General features: G+C 40.3%; 1 protein-coding gene across 1 annotated transcript in view; it reads right to left on the bottom strand.

Annotated features, from left to right (window-relative positions):
* The window catches only part of LOC104966298 (MAGUK p55 subfamily member 7-like), a 71,882-nt gene extending 47,949 nt beyond the window's left edge, over positions 1-23,933 (bottom strand). Inside the window, exon 1 of the mRNA XM_010795485.1 lies at positions 23,724-23,933. The gene's annotated coding sequence lies outside the window, so the exon portion shown is untranslated. The remainder of the gene's footprint in view (positions 1-23,723) is intronic.
* Positions 23,934-24,148: the final 215 nt, after the last annotated feature.

The raw sequence follows: 24,148 nt of genomic DNA, 5'->3' as shown, positions 1-24,148 counted from the left end.
TACTTTTTTTAGTCGTTGTTTGTTTTTCGTGTGCAGCCCATATCAGAAAGATTGAAGTCAGCAGTTTAAAAAAAATAGTTGCTTCCTGACTTTTTTTATTTCTGCTTGCTAGGGAACCACCAAATCTTTTGCCTTTGCAGTTTGCATTCTTGCTCTAAAAACACAGGGTAGGCAGGGTGTTAGCTAACAGCCGTTTAACCTTTAAGTAGAAAGAAGTAAAGGCTAACATTTCTTTAGATATAATAGTTTGCCTAGGGCTATGCTCAAATTGAGCTAACGTTAGATTAAAACTTACCACATCAGAAGTCTTGCCTCTAAATTTGTCCAATCGTTTGTTGTGAAAAAACCTAATCAACATCGGGCGCCATTGGCACGAAGCAAAAACAATGCGCAAAGCACTTCACCCTTATTGAAAACAATAACAAAATGCCGCCCCAGAATTCTAAAAAGTACTCCATCTTAATATGTCGCAGACAAACTACAACTTTGCAACCCTGTGTTATGAAATGACAAAGGAAACTTGAACATTTTCCTGCTTTTTTACCTACACAATGTCAAAATATTAGGTGAGACCCAATACTGTACATTCAAATGTTACTATATGCTGAAATGGATTGCGTGGTATGCTTCGTATCCTCGATAATGAACTATTTTCTCTATTTAAGTGAAATGCTTTGCTTTTCATCATTATGACAAATTGCACTTTAACTTGTAGCTTACTCATCTTTTTCAGCAAACTGTTTGTCAACAAACAAGTCAGTAATGAGGCGACAGAAACTCTGTTCACGCTGAGTGCCTGATTCCTATCCAGATGGAGTAAGCGAGATGATGATATGATGTCTCGGCAGCTTTGCTGGTAGCAGATGCTGCACTAAATCTGCTCCTTAGGGTACGACCATCAGCCAAAATGCTATTGTCAGCATAGCACTGGAGCAGAAGCAGAAACATGGACCACCGTAATGCTTGCATGTAAGAGTACTGATAATCCTTTTGAGCATCAGAATCAGAAACAGGTTTATTGCCAGGTAGGTTATAAACATTGTGTGCATTAATGTAATGCATATAGAGACTACGTTGTGGCTGAGGTAAGTGTCAGTGGGGGGCCGGGCCTTGTTTAAGAGGGTTTTTTTTCATCTGATTGTCAACATTTTATTATCCCCGAGAGGTTGGACATGGACACAAGCACCAACGCCTGTGAGCAGATGGGATGGATACAGAATCAATCCTGACAACTCTGTGTCATAATATATACAGGCCGAGCGCATGACCTTGAAGACTTTACCATAAATCACAAGAAAGCGACTCAGCATTTTCCACCACAGAGCAGAGTTACACATAAACGGGCTGTCGAGAATTGAAGTATCATCATAGCCTGCTCCTGGCACGGTGACAGCAGCCATAATGGAGTGTCAGCGATCAGCACCTCCCAAATTACCGACACACAGGTCACTCTGCAGCCTAATACTGTGTGTGTGTGAGAGAGAGAGAGAGAGAGTGTGTCTGTCTGTCTGTCTGTGTGTCTGTCTGTCTGTCTGTGTGTGTGTGTGTGTGTGTGTGTGTGTGTGATTACATGGGAGTGCCAAGCCTTCTCTTATAGCCCTTATATCTGTGATTATCCCTGTGATTAGATGAGCATTGTAATCAGGAACGCAAACACATGTTCTGTATGCTAACTCAATCCCAGGCGAAATCTGTTGGGATGCTTCGGTTACTTGTTTTTAGGGCTTGGCTATAGCAGTATTATATCAATACAGTGATATGAGAATTGATGCTGTCTTATATTTTGTATTATAAGAGTATTTTCCTAGTTTTAAATGCTACTCTATACTAAATGTAGGTCATTTTCTGATATTACCAGACTGTATTTAGCTGCATTATTATTTGTCTTCACCCGCTTAGACATTATATCCACATAACTAATGATTATTTATCCAAATTTAACAGCGTGAATATTTTTAAAAAGTGGCAATCGTCAACCCTACAATACGGTTGCCGTATCAATAGAGGTATTTGATCGGAAATATTGGATTTTTACCCAATAGCCGAGCCCTATTTGGGAGGTGAAGATATATTTTATAGAGTTTATTAAGATGTTTGATCCCCGTTTAAAATTCTGTTATAGCTGTTTTTGACTGCTGTTTAGAAGCTCCAGATGTTACCAATAACCCTAACGATGGCTCATTATCAGGTGTGCCGGTTCAAAGGAATATCCCCATAGGAAAGTGCTAGCAAAACTTCTTTTTTTTTCAGACTAAATCTAGGTTTTTTCTAGAAATGTATAGTATGAGGGCGCCAACGTCTCTTCCAGCCAAAATTACGGCCCCGCCCACTTTCTGGCGAAAATAATGCATTAGTGCGAAGCGGAAAATTATAGGTTCTTCAGTCAAACGTTTCACCTCAAAGAACAAATAAATCCAGAGTTACAGTTTCTTTACTTCCTCTACAGAAAAAAGGACCGTAAAATAAACAATCGAATAAAGAAATCACAGTTTAAGTGTAAGCCTGCGGCCTGCCACTCGTCCACCAGCCGACCGACTGGAAGTCAATCCACGATTTTATTCTATGTCTATTCCGACTGGCTGTCTATTTGACAAGATTTTCATCTTTTTGGAGAACAAATATTGTTTTCTGGCATCACTTACAAATCTGCATTTTGGTATGAGGGAGCACGCCGAAGATAAGGGGCGCAGCGCCCCTGTTACCCGGTTTAGACAAAACCCTGTATTTTATATATTCAATCTCCTCAATATCGCTCACTCCTATTTCTTTATGTTCCCGCTGCTTCAGGTTTAGGTTGATTTTCTTAGTTTGGAAAAGGACAGGAAGGGGCATATCTCACTTGTCAGCAGTGAAACATAATTAGTCCCAGGTCATCTCCCCCCAATTAAAGGGATTGACGAGGCGCCGAGTGCAGCTCCGTGGTAAGACTTTGGTCTGTTTTTAGAGTCAGGGGAGCTTTAGAGTCAGGGGAGCTTTAGAGTCAGGGGAGCTTTAGAGTCAGGTTGCAGGGTTAAGGAGGTAAGCTAAAATGATTGGGGGGTTGATAGTGGTGCTCTGTATGTTCCAGTCTGGCCAAAGACTCCGGCCCTTCTGGTTCTTGATTAGATGTAAAGGAGTAACTCTAGAGGCTCTGCAGAGCTTGTCAGAGCAAGAAAAACTGAACTTCTATTTGGCTCCATCACAAATGTTATCTGTTTGATTTCACACGTTGATTAAAGATCAGAGAAAAAAGGCTTTGGTCGATGTTGCGTCACATTAACTCGTGGGTGTGTTTCTGCAGGTTTTGTGCGCTAGATGAAAATCAATTCCTAATCTTTTTTGGAAGCAGGATCAAATAGCTCAGGTAATGGCTTGTAAAAACAGGCCTCTGTGCAGCAGGGTATAATGGCCACAAACATGTTTAGCTGTAGTTTGCAGTGCCTGCTTTAGGGAATAAGTAGGGAATTTACGTTTTTCTACCATGCGGTAAATGAAGGCTGCAACCAGAGATAACTTTATCTATCCATAGAATCCAAGGTGTGTGAATGGCCAACACCCAAATATCTTACGCTTTCTGTAATATAAAACAAGAAATGCAGCAAATCCAGAAAAATACATAACCAAAGACTTGTAGGTTATTTTTCTTTAAACTACTACTAATACTTCTAAGATTCAAATAGTTGCAGATGAAGTTCCTGTTGACCGACTTATCAATTATTCAGCAAAGATTGCAGTTCTTTACAGGCCTTAGATTTTCTAATCCTTTGTAAAAACAGCAGGAGGGTGGTAAAAAATATATATAAAAAAGCCAAAGCAGCAGAAAATGAATACGGCCTGGTCAAGAGGATAAAGAATAATGCTAACGGAGAGGGTCTTAACTCTTTTGGAGCCCAGTTCATGGGACTTTGGGACCCATCCCTTTTATCTACCATACTGAATAACAATAATCATTCATCATGGTCAAACAAACTGAAACCTGAAAGTCAATGAAAACCAAAATAGCTAAAGTACTACTACCTGAAACCCATCTTATATTTCTGACATGGGACAGTTATGACAACTTAAGAAATTGAGAATCCAACAAGCCTGCACGACAGACCAGTGTGTGTGAGCAAACGTGAGAAAGTATGCAGGCTTTGAGCTTCCATATCAAGTTCCCTTTCTTTCTTTATGTGCTTAAACACCATTCATTATTTTGAAAAAGAAACTGCTAACCACAGCCTTTAATTTATGGGGCATTGAATTGTTGTATACCTACTTGGTTATTGCCCCTTATGCCTTAGCTTAAAGTTGAAAAAAACAAATGACTGTTAGTCCGTTTACTCATATTCTTCCAAGTCTGGACCACCAAGAGCTAAACAAAACATTTGTGCCTTCTTCATCATGAACCTTTCCTTCCTGTGTTTGCACTGAATCCCCCCCTGTTGGTAATTCTGCACTCCTGAATGAGAACAAAACTAACACCGGGCGAGTTATTACATGCAATTAGCAGTTAGACTGTGAGATACTGGGATGTTTCAGAGAAAGACAAACGGAGGTATTTACAGGGAGATCAGTAAAGTAGCTCAACGGCTTTCTGCTGGGGGGAAACTGTGTGTGTGAATACACCTGAGGCAGGGAAAGGGGAAAAGTGAACTGGATGATCCAGCATGAAAAATGTATTCTGTCTCTGCTGAGTTTCAGAGAGCCTCCTCCTTTATCCCTCCGTTAGCTCCACCAATTAACACATTCCTCCACTCTGCTGTGAAGTACTCGGACATGTTACACTGATAAAATGGTGTGTGTGTGTGTGTGTGTGTGTGTGTGTGTGTGTGTGTGTGTGTGTGTGTGTGTGTGTGTGTGTGTGTGTGTGTGTGTGACCCCATTTCCTGGTACCCCTAATCATTTTGCATGGGCTTTAGTTGCTAGGACCGTAGGCATGTAGTAGGGAGGAGGCTAAAAGAACAAAGCCGCAATTGAGCATCACAGTGGGCGCCCTCAACTCTTAATGTGACTCACCTCATTTAAATATCATCGGACTAACAATGTGCTGAAAAGGGCCATCAGGGGACTTTACACCAAAGGGGAGGAATGTGTAATTAATGTGTGTTATTCTGCCTGCACTAACATTTGGAACGTATGAACGACTGTGAGATAACGTAAGTTATTTTGTTGGCAGTGATGGAAGTAGTACTCAGATCTTTCACTTAGTGGCAATATCAAGTTGTACAAATATTGTAATATATATATATATGTATATATTACAAGATAAAGTTCTATATTTAAAGTCTTACTTAAGTAAAAGTAATCAAATCCAAATATTTTGATTTGCTCTGTGTGATTGCCCATTTTAGAATCATAAATTATTAAACATTGCTGGATTATGATTTCTGGTGCATTAATAAATTATAATGTCTATTCAATAAATAAATAATGTTTGTTTTTTTGTATTTATAATCTGAATCTATAAAGAAAGGTAAAAAGTACAACAATGGCTTCTAAAATGTAGTAGAGTAGAACAATAAAGTAGCAAAATTAGGGCTGCTCAATTAATCGTATTTTAATCGCAATTAAGATTTTGGCTTGCAACGATTATCAAAACAACATAATCAAAATAAAACGATTATTTTTATTTATTTTTCAGTTGAATTATACTTAAAGTTCAGGGTAATCAACTGTTAAAAACATATTGTTAAAAAAGTTTTTTCAATAAATGGATGTTTGCAAAGTAAATGGATAATCGTTTTTAATAATCGTGATATCAATTATTGACCCAAATAATCGAGATTATGATTTTTGTCATAATCGAGCAGCCCTAAGCAAAATACGAAAATACTAAGGTAAAATGTAACTTAAAGAGCAACTTCCAGGTTAAAGACACCTGTGAATAAATGTGTATGAAAATGATGAATACACTAGATTTTCAAAAAAATATACAGAAATATACACCACAGTGACATCTGGCTTCGTTTTTGCAAGACATTTTCACTTCCGCATAAAAAAGCCTCGGCACGTGACCTCCAGCATGTGACGTAACACGGGGGAAACAAGGGGGAGAGCGGCCGGTGTAACGTATTAATAAACATGGATCCCAATGCTAGTTTCGACACAGAAGACACAGAAGAAGTTGAACATGAATATTCGAATGCATNAGAGTCCTCTCCTGCTGATGTTCAGGTGTATATCAGTATGTAGTGTCTCTACTTTAAAGAGTCCTCTCCTATTGATGTTCAGGTGTATATCAGTATGTAGTGTCTCTACTTTAAAGAGTCCTCTCCTGCTGATGTTCAGGTGTATATCAGTATGTAGTGTCTCTACTTTAAAGAGTCCTCTCCTGCTGATGTTCAGGTGTATATCAGTATGTAGTGTGACATGGACAAAAACATATATCACACACTACAGGAAATGGAAGCCCCAACAAATAAAATAGGGCCCCTTCATAGATGATGACGAGGATTTTTCATTTCCTTTTCTCAGAGAACTTCTGGAACGCTGCGTTTTTCGACAAGGAGACGTCGTACCTCCACTTCCCGACCTTCCACGGAGAGCTGAGCGCGGATATCTCCTTCCTGTTTAAAACCACCGCCTCCTCCGGTGTGTTCCTGGAGAACCTGGGCATCAAAGACTTCATCCGGATTGAACTGAGCTGTGAGTAAGAGCTGAAGGGCGAGGATTTAATCCGGATTAGAGTGATGTGTCAGTGAAACCTGGGAGTCAAAGTCTTAATCTGGATTGGTGTAAAACCTGGAGGTTAGAGACTTAATCTGTTTCAAAGTATTCTGAAAGGAAAAATTGTTTATTGAAGGTTGAACTCGGCTGTCTTGACCTTCCTGTCCTGACTTGAACTGTGAATGCTACACAAAGTTTAACAGCTCAGGGAAACCGAGAAGCCTTTTCAAAATGTTTTAAATCTGGCTGCTGGGATTTGACCCAATTTATCCACAAGAGCGTCGATGGATGGTTCAGTTCATCTAAAAATGTATTGCATGAGGTCAAGCTCAGGGCTCTGTGCAGGCAGGTCTATTTCTTCCACACCACACTTTGAAAAAAACGTTTTAATAGAGCGTGCTCTGCAGCTCAAAATCAGGAAAGGGTCTTCCCAAACGATTGCCACACAAAGCAATAAAGCTTTTAAACTAAATCTGTAAATATCAATTATTAAATAAGCGATAATTTACTTGAAGTTAAGAAAGAAACATTCATACATCTATATGTGTTATTTATGAAATGTTTAAACTCATCTCTTTGTTACTGTGGTGTGATCTGATTGGATCTCATCTATCATCACACTTTGATTCAAACAATGCTTAATTCTGATGGAGATACCACCTGTTTCCCACTCATCCATTGCCACTCGCCCTATACGGTGGCCCAGCTGGGACATTTTACTGTTGTTTGAATAGCTTAGCATAAGGACTGATAGCTACGGAAACAACTGGGCTGTTCAAATAGAAGAAATACAAACTAATTGGGTATAATAAACACTCTTATGCTGCGACGTTAACCTGAACACAGAAATAAACACATTTCTTTCCACAGAGTTACTTGCTTGAAAATCTGACCACATCTAAAATGCCTGCAGCAACGGGAGACTTTTATTTTGCTCTGCTTCTAGGATGGTTTAGTTTCCCAAAATGCGAGCGCACATATTAGTCTTCTTTAACTTCACTTGAGCTTTCTGTTTTCATTGCTCGGACGATATTTTCTGTCTCTGCTCTCTGTGTTCTGCTTTCTAGCCGCCGCCTCACTGCATATTATTCAATATGACAGCAGTAACCAAGAGGGTGTTTTATACTTTAGGGGTACAACATTGTAGTGCGTATGTGTTATACCTTTACACCCCTCATTGGTGTGTTTGCATTTAAAACATGGCAGAAACACCTACAGGTCTGTACTCTCTGGTTATGCAGCTAGGAGTAATATTTGTGTAAATGGGAAAACAATCTTCCAGGTATCAGAGCCTGCCTTCTGAAGCTCAATCAGCCCAGTTTATTTTGCCGTGTTGTTTCGTGCTGCATTTGGCATTGGGACTTGAAGGGACACTCAGAATCAGATGCAGGGACACTGCTGCTCCAACAGACTCGCTCCTCTGGGAAATCATTGTCAGTGTTGGTTGTTCCCGCTCCGAATACTGCTGCTTCCTCTGAGAACAGTTTCTAAATGTAGTTACCCGTGTGATGCTGGGTTATTGTTTCATCTTATTCTGTGCTCTCGGAGTGATACATCTTCTCCTTGGAAAACACAAAGGATGAGATGTCTTTAGGCAGTGGAGAGCCCAAGTGAATCTGGTCCGTTCCACAACTAAGAAAAACTAATTCAAAGTCTCATTATTATGTGTTACAGTGCTTGTAACTATAAATCCAGAGCTTTTCTCAGCGCTATGTTGTTTGGCTCGCCTTATCTGTCTAGTAAGGACTGTCGATTTTTTTGTCTATTCAATATTTATTTATCTTTTGCTGTCTTTTGCAAATGCAATTCCCCATAAGTTTTAGTAGTTCAAGAGCAAAAACATCAGGGCTTGACAAAGTAAGCAAGTTCATGGCACATCAAGGGTTTGCAGTTAGTTTTTTTTTGCTATATTTTGGTAGTTTGAATGCTGGTGTTTTTTTTTTAGCTAGCTGCGAGATTACAGCTAAAAAGTTAGAAATAGCCATTTTAACGGCCCGTCCACACAGCGGCGTGCGTTGACGCTTCACCATTCACTTTGAATGGGGTGACGTCACTTTTCGCCGAACTGCATCGTGGGAAGCGACGTGGAGCGTTGTTGGCGTTGCTCGCTGCAAAAGTTGAGCAATGTTCAACTTTTGACGCCCTCGGCAGAAGCGTCAGCCAATCGAATCATATGCCAGTACAAGCTCTAGCCAATCAAACCGCTGCTTGTGTGTCAGGGGCGGGAGATTCATGTGATTGGTTGTTGGTCGAGTTTCAGACACGCCCGCCGGCAAGCGTCAACGCACGCCACTGTGTGGACGGGCCATAAGAGAGAGCATTGGTACATGTTATTGATATGGATGAGTCTTCGCCTTTCCTTCTTTTTCATAGGAGCTGTTGTTACATTTTTGTAAAATCACAAAGGATTAATTTTCTCAATTGCTATAACAGATGTGGCAAGACAGAAATTAGGAGGGCAAATTGCTTTAAAACAACCTAAATAAATAAACCATATTTCAAGTGGGAAATATCGCCGACATTTAATGCAGTTCGAGTATTTTTTATAAGTTAATGTTGAAAAACCTCTACAGAATTAGAGACCAGTATATAAAATTACAAAAATGCTAACATAAGGCAATTCATATATATTTACTTAATACACTATGTCAGTCTGAATCTGAATCTGAGAAAGTGTGAGATTATTTACGAGACGCAAAAACATGTTTCATAATGAGTTTTTCTGAAATGATGTTCAAAGTGTTGTCAATTTGTCTCCAGGATTTTCTCTTTCAACCCTGACCCATAATTCTAATCTGTTCATTCTTCCGTTTGCATTTGTCTTCCCCATGACCGCTATCCTGTCCATGAATCTTACCTTTACCTCTCCCTGTCTCATCTGTCTCCCTCTTTCCCTCTCTCCCCCTCCATCAGCCTCCACTCGGGTGGTTTTCTCCTTCGACGTTGGTAACGGGCCTCTGGAGGNTTTGCAAGAAGACTGAACAATATTAACACACCAGTTAATATTGTAATCTGAGAAAAAATCAAACCTTACCGTAATTTCGAAAGAAAGAAACGGCGAGAGGCAGATTACAATATTAACTGGTGTGTTAATATTGTTCAGTCTTCTTGCAAAGCAAAAAACTAACGCGCAAGCGCCCGTCGACCGAATGTTAGCTTTGGGTTCAGTCTGTGGACAGTTAAGCTAGCCCGGCTACTGATAATTCGAGATGTGCTCTGAAGCGAGAAGAGGTGTTTGAATGACGCTGCGTCGTAGCGCAAGCTACTTATAGGGTGGGTGGATTCCCTGACGTAGACTTCAAGATCACCAGCCAATCAGGATTGGCGTAATGAGATTGATGCTTCTGTTTGCATACGCGTTAGTAGTAGTGAGACATCGAACGGAGTGTTATGAATGAGAACACTGATACTTCAGTGTTTTACGGCCCGTCCACACAGCGGCGTGCGTTGAAGCTTCAACGCTTCTGCCCATTCACTTTGAATGGGCTGACGTCACGCTTCGCCGAACTGCATTGTGGACGCTCCGTTACATTCAGATGAAAAAGATTACTTTTTTTTTTATACATTCAAATAATAATCCGTGGCCACGCAGCCTCTGTGAGCGAGAGAGACAGAGAGAGAGCGAGAGAGCTAGAGAGAGCACACCTGTAACTATTTAATATAGTTGTAAAAAATAAAGTAAGAAATCATTCCAATGCGTACTATAGGACAGTAAAAAAAAACTGTTTAAAAGGGGAGTGATTAGTAATATGCATAAAGAAAAAGAAAGAATACTAACTAGGTAACATAAGATAAGAATAAACAAGTTTAAATTATAGATAATATAGAAATTATTAGATGTGTTATTGGTTGTGATCATATTCTAAAGATGTTTGGATTATTGAAAAGTATACAGCTCCCTCAATAGGAGTGTTGGGAGCTATCTATAAATTCATTTTCTGCTCAAAGTGCAGAAAATAATTAAATTGCATACATTTTATTTTGATTGTTTGTTATGTGGATGTGTAGTATTTGTGTTACTATATGTTCAATAAAGGTGATTTAGCAACACCGGTAGAGCCTCAAGAGCCTTTCTTGTGTTGGCCTGGCAGACACATATAGAAACATATTGGCGGGGCGCACTTCGCACGCGCACACACTAAAGAATGACTCCATAGGGGAAACACTGTGTCTTGAATTATTTTTAAGATAACATTCTCTGAGATAACCACATCAAAATGTCTGAAAGTCTGAAAATGCCAGATTTCGTTGAGTCAGCGAAGGAGTATTTGGCTTGTATTTCAGTGAGAATGAGCTAATGCTAAGAAATGAACTTCACGGTTGCCAATTAGCACACACAAGTCTGGCTAAAACTACTACAAGCAAATGCCACACATGGACTGTTGTGGTTGTGGCTATGGCTACCGGTGATAATCCTCATTTCTGTAAATGGTGCCCACACATACAGCTGTCACATATCTACTAAAGCATATTGGCCTTAAAATGTTGACAGTATAAGGATGCGCCTGATGTGACTCACAGGACAGCCCAAACTGACCTTTACCTCACGCTCTGTGCAAATACACCCAGGTGTGCACTATACACACAGATTGACATTCACACCCCCAAATGAAGAAGCCAGCATTTCTGCCACCGTTGCTTAGACGCAGACATTTGTTGAGAATGTTTGTGTTTGCCAACTCTCTCATTCAAACCCTTTGAAGCTTTAGGAAGGCATCATTGGAAAAACTGCTAAAACACTAATTGTTGTGGTGGTATCAGAAGTGAGCAGGTTTTATACTTTCTACACATTAGGATTTAGAAGTTTTCTCAATTAGATCCTGAATAATATCTACATCTAGGAACAGGTTTTTAGTTTCCTCTAAATATTCCTGCAGCTATCAACTGGAGCTTCTTACATGCATATGAAACCATCATATGAACCTGCCCCAGAACAATAGAAGATTACAAAACATATCCATGTGCCTGAAGAGTAATTTACATTTTGTGGCTGGATAATGCAAATGTTAAAGCCATGAAAGTCTCCCCAGTTATAGTGAGTCTTCTCAGGGCTTCCGGATAAACCCACAAGGTGCTGCTGGGTAAAACGTCTGCCTGAGCATTGGGAAGGCTGAACATGCCACAGACAAATCAAAGAAACGTATTCAGTAGCATCCAGAAGTGTAACTTTGTTATTAACCAGTCTATCCGTCACACCGACTTCACTGACCTCATTTCATTCCATTTGTTGTAGCATTAATAGTTTTTAAACACTAGCAGGTTTGCCTCAACACAAACCTTTTAACATTCCCAGGCTTCAGTGTGACTCTTTGTTTAAGTGCATACAGTGTCTGTAGTAGAAAATAGCAACAATATAAGCAACGATTCTTTGGATCAAATCTTTTCAACTAGTGTTTAAATAATACAAAGATAAATGATAGCAGGACTGGGAGGTTAAATGTACTATCATCAACAGACGTAGAAGAAAAAAGAAACAACAGATTTGACAATAACTCTTTTGAAAATGTGTTATAACTGTATTCAGGGTACCTTTGGCATTTTAAGGAATCAGTAAGCCAATCGTATGGATAATTTTGTAACAAATACTTCAAAACAAATACACAACATTCCATAAAGAATGTATTTTGTTATACATAGGAAGAGTTATCCCACTTTCAAAATCTGCCCTGTCAGGTAGCTGACTTGAAGTCTTTAGATGTTTTTCGACCAAATCTGGTTCGAATTTTTACACATTTGTGTTACATCTAAAAAGAAAAGGCTACTCATCGGAGAGTGTATTATACTCAAGTCTTTACTATGTTAATTAAAGACCAGGTTACCCACAATCAACTTCAGGCAACACTAGGCCACTCACTGTAGTCCTACAGGAAATCTAAACTTTTCAAGGTCAAATCAATTCACAAAAAGGTATGAGGTATAACAACATACAGATGATGAGGATTAGCAGGCTATGGTGTAAAATCCTCTATGTCAGTGTTTCTCACACAACAGCCACTGTGGCCAAAGACTCTGTATATTTGTATTCCAAACACTGCAGAAGCTGATCTCACTGTTTATTAGTTCCTCCCCCTGAGAGAAGTTGTGCTACTCAGCAAAATCAGCTGCTGAGTGTTTGTTTGGAATAACATGTGCACTGTGTTGTGTTATGGTAGCTGAGAGACATTTCCAAGTCCGATAACACAAGAAAAACAGTTTGAATCCCAAGAACAAGACAGCTTGCAGACCCTTTGACACCTACCTGACCTATTCCTCTGTCAATTTAGTGTACTGAGCTCACTTAATCTGACTTGAGTTGTATTTTTTTTTTTTTAAGTAGTATGACCCTGTTTGGAAACTCCCTTATAGGCACACAAAATGCCATTTATGTTTAACCAAGCTGCTTGGTTGTTGGTTGCTGTGTTCGGTACAAGCTGCTGCAAGGGGACTTGTGGTTGTGCTCTCATGCAGAAACAAGGTTTGTTCTGACATTTGTGCGGTTTACAGTGCACACATATCTGATGCTGGGGTATTTCTCTCTGGTAAAGGTAGTACTGGTACTTTTTCCTTGGTGTAATTGACTGAGCAACTCAGATCTCTTAAACTTATCCAGCCTGCAAACTATTTCCTTCTCTGGGAATCCTTATAAATACACATTCTGAGTCAATGAGCTTAATTCCAGAATGAAATTAGATTATAAAGTGATGAGTCAAGAATGCATGACTGGAAGACAGCATCGGCTAGGTACTGCTTTCTTTCAGAAGAATCCTGTCCTTGAATCTGTAACAATTACTGAGCCGTTGTGAATAGTGTTAATAAATAAAACCAGCTCACAGCATGATCCTGTGTCACAGAATAACGATGACATTTCATGAGACCAACATTTTCCTCGGTAGTCTCCCATTCAACCAACAGCTCATAGTTTGTATTAGCAGCGTCAACATGGAGCCTAATATCCCATTAATAGTAAACCTATAGCCCAAAATGAATCAGTATTACAATGTATCAAAAGATCAACAAGAACACACTTTTTTGGATCTTTAACACCAGTTCCATCCTGAAAGCCGCCTGTCCCACTGTGGCCCACTGGCACACAATACTCCTCTGTTCACCAAATGCCAAATAGTCCAGTCATCACCCTTCATGCCACCCCCCACCACCCCACCACCCCACCCCTCCTTTGCAATCTCTCTCAGTCTTTTCCCCTTGTATCTGTCTTTCCCTGACCAGGACAGAAGCTGCTGATGGTCAGTCAGATTAGCGTCCAGCCACTGAAGGGACGACTTCGAAAACGGACAAAGAAAGAGCGGCTTTGTCTCGATCTGGTTCTGGCCACCCCGGATGTAAAAGAGGAAACTGGGCGGACAGAAAAAGCCTTACAAGAGACCTTGTAATGACCAACTGTAAGAGCCTGTCTGGAGGAGATCTAAGAAGTTGGCAGTATCTTGGGAGTGGTGGAGGAAGTATTCGGATCCTTAAGAAAAATACTAATACAACACTGTTAAAAACTATATACCAGTCAAGGCCCTGCATGGAGAAATGTACGTAGAAGTATTTAAGAATGTTTGAAAGGACTTAAACCAAATTGCTGCCAATTAATTTTCTGTCAACCCACTCTTGTTTTAGGTACTTACAATGTTGTATATAAAAAAACATCATATTTTAAAAGTCCTTCATGACTTTTATGTGTAAAAATCTTTATCTATAAAGCAACTAAAGCCGTAATAAATAAAATTATTGAAGTAAAAAGAACAATATTTTCCTTTGGGTGGAGTAGAGGTATAAAATTGCAAAGAAAGAAAATTACAAGTGCCTAACATTTGTACTTATGTACAGTATTTCATTCGATTACATTTATTTAGATGCTTTCGACCACTGCTTGTACACATTTCACATAAGACCCTTTCAAAAAGGCACCTTAAACAAAAAAGTGTAAGGTAGGAGAACTTTCTGAAATCATACACTCGTTTTTTTGGAGGTGTTCTTTGGATAAGAATACATGTAGATGAAAAACTCACCAAAAAACTCCTTGGAACTCTCTTTTTAAACAGCTGCAATTCAATTAATGGCTGTTAAACGTAATCTCACTATTTTATAAAATATCAATGGTGTATGACTTCAAACATTTCTGTTCTATTGTTACAAATCATGGCTCAATTGGACTAGATCGTCAGAAAGGAAAAGAAGCTATTGCGCCACATCTTAAGTAAGTGTTGAGTTATTCAATAACATGACAAACCATGCCAACTACATTCCTGCGATATTTGTACTATGAACCATAAACAAACTCTATGACCCGGTGAACCTACCAAGTAAAACCCAACTCCACCCTGCGGAGGCCATTTATACAAACTCTATTCAAAATCTGACCTCACTCTACAAGCTGCATGACGATGCAGTCGCCATCATTACAAGCAGAGTCAACTACTCCTACAAACACTGCTGCGTGAACATCATAGACACTCTCTGTTATCAAGGCTTAACAATCCAAAGCAGAGTATAAATATCACACTTTAATTTTACCACAGCCAAAAACCTCAGCTTAAAAACATTTCCATAAGGTTACTCAGCAATTAGTGGTGCACTAAGGGATAAGTTAGCCGAGAAGACTGTCCTTTGATTTGAGTGTGCCATATGATTAGCAGCAAAGGAGGTTGACAGCTGTTAAAATGTGAGCATGCTTCTTAAATAAGGGGCAAATGCCCAAAAACATCTGTCACAACGTTAGGCTTAAATTATCGCAGCCACTCCAGGGGTAGACATTAAAGGTAAAATGCCACTGGCCCTCTGATAATTGTATTATCACTGGCCCCATCATTGTAACCACTAACCCGGAGCATTCGTCCAAAAAAAATCGACTTATAATGAAGAAAATTAACACATTTGTTGCAATAGTAATTTATGCACTAACTACATTACTACTTGTATTACAACATTTGAATCATCAGTTCTTCCTCATTTTCCTCAATTGTTCATATTTGGTTTATTAAAATAATGATATTTTGGTCATTGTTAAAAAATGTCTGCTATTATTATGAATATTATTATTTGTATAATGCGCTTTTTGCCTTCCTGTCATTAAGAGTTATAAATGTAATGGCTATGTAGTAGATTATATTAGAACCTTCATTCTCCTAAACTGCTGGGACATTTCCCTAAAGCCAATACCTTTATATTTTCTACTCTTCACTTACTTGTCAGCATAGGTCGGCATTGATGTACAGAGCCGACAGAAGACCTTGTTTATATAACCAGGAAGTAAGCTGCTGGTTCCCTCTACAAAAAGCAATGGGATTTCTCCACAGGGTTTTGGAAAATAGCTGGAAATACGGTCTGTGGAAAACGAACCTGTTTGATAAATGCACGTTTTGTTCAGCCGGATAATCTCCACATTTCTACCCTACTTTATAATTTTCGGATGATAAATTTAATCGATAGATTATAACGCGTCACTGCACCACTAAGCCAACTCCATCGATCAAGCTGGCTGAAACTTTCTCTCCCTGTTCTTCTCATGCTACCTGTCACTCTCCTTTAACTCCTCCGGTGACTTTCTTTTATTTGAAGATAGTTTTTTGACGGGCGCTCCGCAGCAAACAGCTGCGCGCTGGCTCGAGTAGGCTGCTGTTTGCCTTCACCCAACAACGACAACCGCCTCACGAAACGCTATGTTGTAGCGTTAATAAACGAAACAATTTAACAACATTGCTTGTCAAAGTACCTATACCACTGGACAATTTTATTTTTTTTAAGCAATATTTTTTTGTGGCCCGAGCGGGCAAGTGGAAAGTACGTTATGCTGGCCCGGGGTGTCTAAATAGTGCTTCCGAGCCAGCGGGCCATTTATAATGTCGAGCCCTGCTCTCTGTCACTGTGCATGTGTGTAATGTTTGTGTGCAAGTTAGACGGGGCCTGCGTGTGTCCCTGCGTGTGTGACTGTGTCTATGAGGGAGAAAGGAAAGCTCATTTTGGCCGCGGCGGGAAATTGATTTGACAACATAATACTCGATGTTCACGATGTGGTCTTTTACGACATCGCATGGAGTGCAATCCACGATGTATCGTGTAAACTCGACTAATGGCGAATGGTTAGGTAGCGCGATAGTCTGTAGTGAAGGAGCGAGCTCCCATTCACAGGAGCCTGCTCGCGCTGCGCTCCGCAGCAAACAGCTGTTTGCTTTTCACCCAACAACGACAACCGACTCACAAAACGCTATGTTGTAGCGTTGATAAACGAAACAATTCAACTAAATTGCAAGTCAAAATACCAATACCACAGGACCATTTTTTTTTAAAAGCAATATTTTTTGTGGCCCGAGCGGGCAAGTGGAAAGTACGTTATGCTGGCCCGGGGTGTCTAAATAGTGCTTCCGAGCCAGCGGGCCATTTATAATGTCGAGCCCTGCACTCCATTCAGCTAGCCGTAGGCAGCTCTAGGACATTTTGACTTGTGTGGCCAAATTTGACAGTATCGCAAAACTGATTGGACTGGCGAATGGCAAATGATATAGTAGTGCTGAAGAAAATATGTTATATGTGTGGCAGCTCAGGTAGGTAAGCTAAGTGAGCATATTACACAAAGCTCAAGATAACTTTAAAAATCTGACAAATGAGAAAAATCTCTAAATCAAATTCTCCAAACATAAGTCTCATAAAAAGGAATCACTGCAAGTATGAAACATCACAATAAACATGTATAAAATATTTCAAATGGGAATGTCAATGTTTCTTCAAAACATATGAACTGAAAAGCAGGAGTTTTATTTATCAACTAGACCTCTAGCGAAAGCTTTTAACTAAGTAAATGCTAAAACACATTTTAACAGCAGCTCAAGTAGAGAATTGTCGTTAAGTCAATAAACTGACACAGTAACAACGCTTGGCTTGCACAGCAATATCTATCCAAAGTTTGCTATCATTAACCACCATTAGCCCCTGGTTATACAAGACTAATTAGTTTTCTGTATTTGTAAACATGTGTTTTCCTAAATGCAATGGATGATGTGTTATTGTGCACTATTGAATGGGATCAGTCCATCTGCTTGTGTCATCTTGAGCTGTGTGTTAAACTCTCTGTCACAATTTCAGAAATGATTACCCTCATGCTGTCCATCACATATGACGAAACTTTGATTACACAGTCCCTTTTAATGTTTAATTTATAAGCCCAAAGTTAACATTGAATGAATAAGATACTAGGCCGCTCTGTTGGTGGGCATAGGGGCAGATAATGTGCCATTTTAAACAAATTAAACTGGGCACAGAGTGAAGAGTCCCATTTGTTTAAATGGTTAATAATCCCCATGTCTGCCATCATCTGGATTGAGTAGTTTGAATCACGTGGGCCTTGCCATCAAAGAGTGAAGATTGCATAATGGTTCTAATAGGCTGTTGTGAAGGGCTATTCACAGTCAAATTGCTGCAATTGCACTGAATGAGCATCAAGGGAATAGACCAAGAGTGGGCCAAGTGGACTATGGAAGAATGAAAGCCTGTCCGAAACATACACACACACAAACATGCACACACACACACTTTCAAGTCCAGCGACAAAAGCATACATTCACACAACATGCACACAGACCTCCTCTCGCCAATCAAACATTTACGTGTTGTGGAGTCGAGAGCCAATTAAGGCGGGCAGAGATGTTAACAGGCAAATCCAAATGTAGCCTCGGGGGGCCTGTAGCTGCAAGGAGGTGGCAGGAGACACAGCAACAAGTGTACACAGCTACAGCTGACACTAATCGAGACGGTCCACACACAAAGGAAGGGGTTTACTCCACAAACTGAGAGAAAACAGGCAGCTAAAGAGACCCCACATTGGATAATTAGCACTTTTTTGAAGATCTCTGAAAGACCCCACCCCAGCGTCACAAAAAAAAAAAACTCAAACCTACTCAAATAAATGCTTATACTGTAGCAAGGTCAAGGAAGGAGTAGATATCTTGAGTGGCACCAGGAAATGAAACATGCTTTAATTGAATATAGCCATCCATTGAGTGAATGTGGGTAAATGGCAATAGATTGACAAGGCAAATACGATCCGAGATGTAAGCAACGTTGGACCATCCGTGCTTTTTTGCCTTATTGCGTTTGAAGTCCATTACTACTGCAGCTAGAAAGACAAGAGGAGTCATGAGATGATATTAGAATACTTTACTAGAAAGGTTCCCTAAGTGCAAGGTAGCAGATGAAGTGAGTGTGTATGGTTCAAATAATCTAAAAGGAACATTCAACATTTGGCTTAGAATATTCTTCTGGTTATTTTCCGATGACTTTACCCTCTCAAAACTTCGACCATTAGATTCCTAAAATGGTTCTCTCAACATGTGTGAGAGAAAAATGTTTGTTCCCATCTGTTATTTGATAGAAGCAAGGTCTATCACAACAACCGGCAAACAGAAACAGTGGTGACATTGATGTGTTACAAAACTACTGCGTTCTAATTACCCCTTACAGGATTTACAGTGTTTTATAGCATGGTCAAGTTACTGTCACTGTCATCTTAAGTGATCAAGGCAGGAAGGAAAACATCAGTCAAAGGTAACCAAGCTCCCTTACCCCTCTAAATATCAACACAAGCTACATGAATATTGCAACATCATGTTCCATTAATAAAGCACCGGATACCCATCCCTGACAGGTGACATAGATCCAATCCCACTTGTAGCAGTGTGGTCAAGCAGAAAAAATGGCAAGTAATACCTTGTCCGTTGTCTTATCTTACCAACTTATTGCACCTGTTTGAATCCTTAACATTAATCCACATACATTTCCATCAGCATGAGTATACATTTATATACCTAGAACTGTAGATCCCTTGTGGAAGCTGTGATTTACTCTACACTACCACGAGTAAGTACACTTTTTGTCCTATTTTGGTTGTGTTCTCTCCAAGTATGTTTAATTATTCACAGGGCTGCTAAGGGGGATAGGCATAGTAGACCCCTCATAAATAAAGCAGCATTTGACAAATAAGCTTGACATCGTTGAAGTGAACCCATTGCCTCGCTATGTAAGACTATAGCCTTCTCCGACTACTGACAAATTGGGTACAAGCTGAAACAGACTTATGGTATGTCTTTACAAGATTGTGCAAACATTCCCTTTAAAACTATTTATTTTTAACTATTGATTTACAAAACTTAAATTGTGCAAGTCTATGATCAAGGCGTTTTGTGTTTAAAATTCCCACAGCAATAACTGGTAAAACAAGTTCCTGTTAGCCCGAGGCTTCAAATGCTAACCGCATAATTAGGCTAAAGATGTAGCTGAATAAAAGGAGCATTATACTTTGTAACTGGAGCTTTACATTTCCTAATAGTACATGCGTTTAAACAGGAATGAAACAGTGTCTCGTAACAACACACTGCACTTTCCTACCACTCAGGTCTAGACGTATATATACACAGTAACACATTACGGCTTTAACCTTCTCCCTGAGGGTTCACAGCCTTACTTGCTTTCCCACACGCATTACTTTTATTAATGCATGGCGAGAGCACAGCTTTGGAGCTGGAATATGACGCAGGTGTCTGATGGCTGCCATTTGCTGGGTGGGCTCATTCCAGGGCAGCACAGCAGAAGCTTAGGGGGTGAGAAACCGTACACCTCTGTAGGGCGAGCAGGGGCAAAACAACACAGCAGCACTACTGGTGATGCTCATCATCTGTGACCCTGCCACAGACCCTGCCAAGTACATCGTTTTAATCTCCGCCTGGGATCAGCAGAGCAGCAGGAAGCTCAAGTCCACAGCGGACTCGCAACTGAGATTAGTGATACCTTCGAGAAGGATGTCTGTGAGTGTGCATTAAGAGGATAGATGAATAAAGAATACAAAAATGAAACGTGCAAATGGATAAAAGACAGATCTGACGCCCTGAGTGTCAGTGGGGATGGTTAGATGTCCTTCACTGCTCAATTCAACATAACCATAATGATACGTTGCAATAATGCCCCAAACCAAACCAGAAATGGCGCTGTTCTACTCCACTTGTTCTTTTTGGTTTTCCATTAGGGAAAGTGCTTAGTACTTTTTAGTACTTTTTAGTACCAAGGCAATTCCAAATGGTGACGTTAAAAACAGCTTGATCAGGGAAAATCTTCCCTAGCCCGTAGCAGGAAATCCTTCACAAACCCATCCATTTTAGGATGCAAACAACTGTTTTTAATCGAAAACATTTACTTATTTTTTTGACTTCATCAAGATAGCGCAACTGTGCCTTTAGGTGCAGAGGTTCCTCTGTTTCTTTCAAGTGGTGCTGCTGCGCTGGGATCAACAGAAACACAGCTCCAGGTGTTTTGATCAGAGTGGTTCCAGACTTTATAACTGGATAAAGCTACTACAACAACATACATGTATACATATTTCATATAATGCTAAGTTTAGCAATGGCTGGTGGTAAAGTAGGTGCATTGTGTCAGGAAGCAGTGTTCAGAGATCTTTGAACTGACAAACCACTCAAGCAGAGGCACTATTAAGGGAGGCCAAAACTAACTCACAACCTATATTTGAAATGTTCTGGCTCCTCTACACTTGCTTTATCAAGGTGCCCGAATGACTACTTTCATGCAGAAAAATAAACTTGAAAATGCTGTATTTCAGGCAAGAGCCATTGCTTAAAATAAAGATGTATTTAGCCCCTGCATGTGTGAAATGTAATGTACATTGAAGTTGGAAAAGACAACATTTCTATCAGACAAAGGCAATGTTCTGTCCTGAGTGAGCTGATCGTGATCTAAACTAATGCTCGGATTAAGGGTTTTAAACCACTATATCCTATCCACCCTTAAGCCCCAAGAAAATATAGCCTTGCTGCTGACAAGCAGTTATGGAAGCCAACTTTGGGCTTTGTCCCTCTCCAACAGCGCAATGGGCTGCTGACAGGTTTCTCATCAACACAAGCTGTACTGTTGTAATGACAGGAAGCGTTTGTCTCAATCAGCAGGTTGCTCGGATGAATTCTTAGTGTTGCGCGCTAGCATTCTCAGTTCCCAGACCTCCCTCCCCCTACTCGGTGACCCTCCACGCCAGGAACAAAACCCTGGGAATGTGAGCTATGCAGAACTGCAGCTTGGAGACACCTGTTCAGACAACCAACACAGAACGTAGCCTCGTACTCTGGCTTTTCGTCTGAGCCGCTGCATCCGACCCCACCCTGACCTCGGCTGCCTTGGCTCCACATACACACTCCAGCATTGTGAGCACAAAAATGGAGAAACATGCATCTATTTTCATGTCACATACACAGGCCTGCCAAGACTTTCTCAATGTGGTGAAAGTTGACAGTTATATATATCACTTCTGTGTTTGTGTATTTGCTGTGTAGAAAAGGGCAAAAGTAAGCCATAAGACACCTGTCATGATGCTTAACTGTTGACTTTACTAACAGTAAAAGCGATGAACTGGACTGAAGTGCTAATATACAAAGTCTCCAGGGAGAGTCCCCCTGCACAGCTGGAATACAGACTAAAGGCCCCCCAATTTTTTTACTAGACACGATTTAAAAAGAAGAACTAGGCTACTCCCAGTGAGAGCAGAGGAGCTTGCCAAAACTGCAGACAAGCCATTGAGGCTTCGGAGTTTACACAGAGAAATGTCAGCTCTCCAGAGAGTACCCTCAGGGGCATTCAAATACAAGCCAAGGAAAGCCGTTGTCCATGTCCTCCTCTTTTTCTCGCAGCCAGAGCACCATGACAGTGGAGGAAAGACAACAAGTGACTGGTTAGAAAGAATGGGACATGAGGCAGAGATTATATCTGGCAAGCAGTGAGGTACACACACTATTAGACAAGGTTTAAATGGAATGTTTTGGAAGCAATATGCAATGGATGCAACTCTGCAGTTTTTGGTTTATTCATTCAAGCTGTAAAAATGCTTTTCTAAGCGTAGATACAAAACATATTTCCCAGCGCCTACAAAACCAAGTATGGCAATTTTTGGAAACTCTGGCGAAAAAAACAAATGACTCAATGCACAAAAAATGGCATTACTATTTTCAAGAGAGGGCTGGCCAATATGAAGAAATTCAAGTATCACAGTATTTGTGGCATTAATATCAGTGTGCTAACAAACGTTTTTTGTTGACCATTGAGGCTTTTACCAAATATTTACATGTTATGGATATAATATTGATATATTGCTAGTTTAATTAGACATGTTTATGTTAAATTAAATATACACTAGTGTCTTACAAAATTTGACAAGATCTCATTTATATCATGGCGTAGCCTCAAGCAATTATGGTTATGATGAGATAATGGTGTCAGACCAAAACACATGGTGTCCCCTATCATTACAATACACATTTAAATAAACTAATGGCTGGATATGATGGAAGCTGGCCAAGTGCTGAGTCTCTCGGTGGGCTGCCAGCACAGGGGCTCGGCGCTGTCAGCCAGTGACAAGCTCCGTGTCAACACACTTGAATTCGCAGGAGCACAAGGGCTCTGTATTCCCTCTGGCCATGATACACGACACACTACTTCATGGAGGAGTAACTCCGTGCGTTTAGGGCGTGGGTGTGTGTGTGTGTGTGGGTTTTGTGGAAGTTGAGAGTTCTGACACGAGGAAATGTAGTCATAATGGTTTGAGTATCTGTTACCACACGCAGACTAGCATTTCCTCTTGTTTTCTCGACTAATTCGCGCGGTAAAAATAGCTTCTGTAAACTACTTAACATGCGTTAGCCCTATATTAAAGCTACATTCACTTTCCCTCGTAAACATTCCCAAAGCCAGGTGAAATTCCATTGAAATTCATAGTATAAAAAGTCCTATCAGTGAAGAGTGGTACATTTGGAAGTGCACTATTGGGGTTAGGTTTTCTGTTAAGTAAAAAGCTGTTTTAGCATGTATGCCAATGGGTAGGCTGCAGTGATACTTTAATATCATGCACCTAGCTTAGCTATAACACAAGTTCGCTGCTTTATTAGCCACAAGTACCACACACAAGTGCTCTGTGATTAGGTGAGCGCTTGTATTAGGGCTTACGTTATGCCTTCCCCATGAGCCATACAGATATTTCTCAACTTATCATGCCGATAACATCACCACTGTATTTTTGTTTTCATCCGCATAACAAGTTTTTAGCTGGATAAAATGTGTTAGTTACTCACTTTGCATCGGAGGTCGGAGTTGAATGGTTCTTTGCCGGTCACAGTGTACTCCAATGGTTCCTTCGAAAACAAAACGTATCTGTTCTGTTATTCTCCACTTTGGAAACCGCGTTGTTCCTTTAAACCTACTTAACTCATCCCCGCTTACTATGTGCTGAAGACAACCTTTCAAAAATGTTACGCCTCAGCCGTGCCACTCTCCGAGACAGATAAAGTGTTCTGTGAAGGCGCTGACTTGGAAACGGTTTGTTGATATAGAAATTACGTTAAAGGGTGGATGTGAAAACACAAAACTGTTCTGGGATCTGAGCCGTACAGGGCTTTTACCAGAGAGTCCGCCCAATCTGTTCGGTCATTGGTGAGTTTTCTATTAAGGCGTGGTAGAGGATCCACTTCTGTATTTTCATTGGCTCGTTGTATTGTCA

Source organism: Notothenia coriiceps, unplaced genomic scaffold, assembly GCF_000735185.1.
Source record: "Notothenia coriiceps isolate Sejong01 unplaced genomic scaffold, NC01 NC01_scaffold00037246, whole genome shotgun sequence".
NCBI classification, from domain to species: domain Eukaryota; kingdom Metazoa; phylum Chordata; class Actinopteri; order Perciformes; family Nototheniidae; genus Notothenia; species Notothenia coriiceps.
Note: the sequence above shows the minus strand (reverse complement) of the source record. Positions and strands in the feature narration are given on the sequence as shown.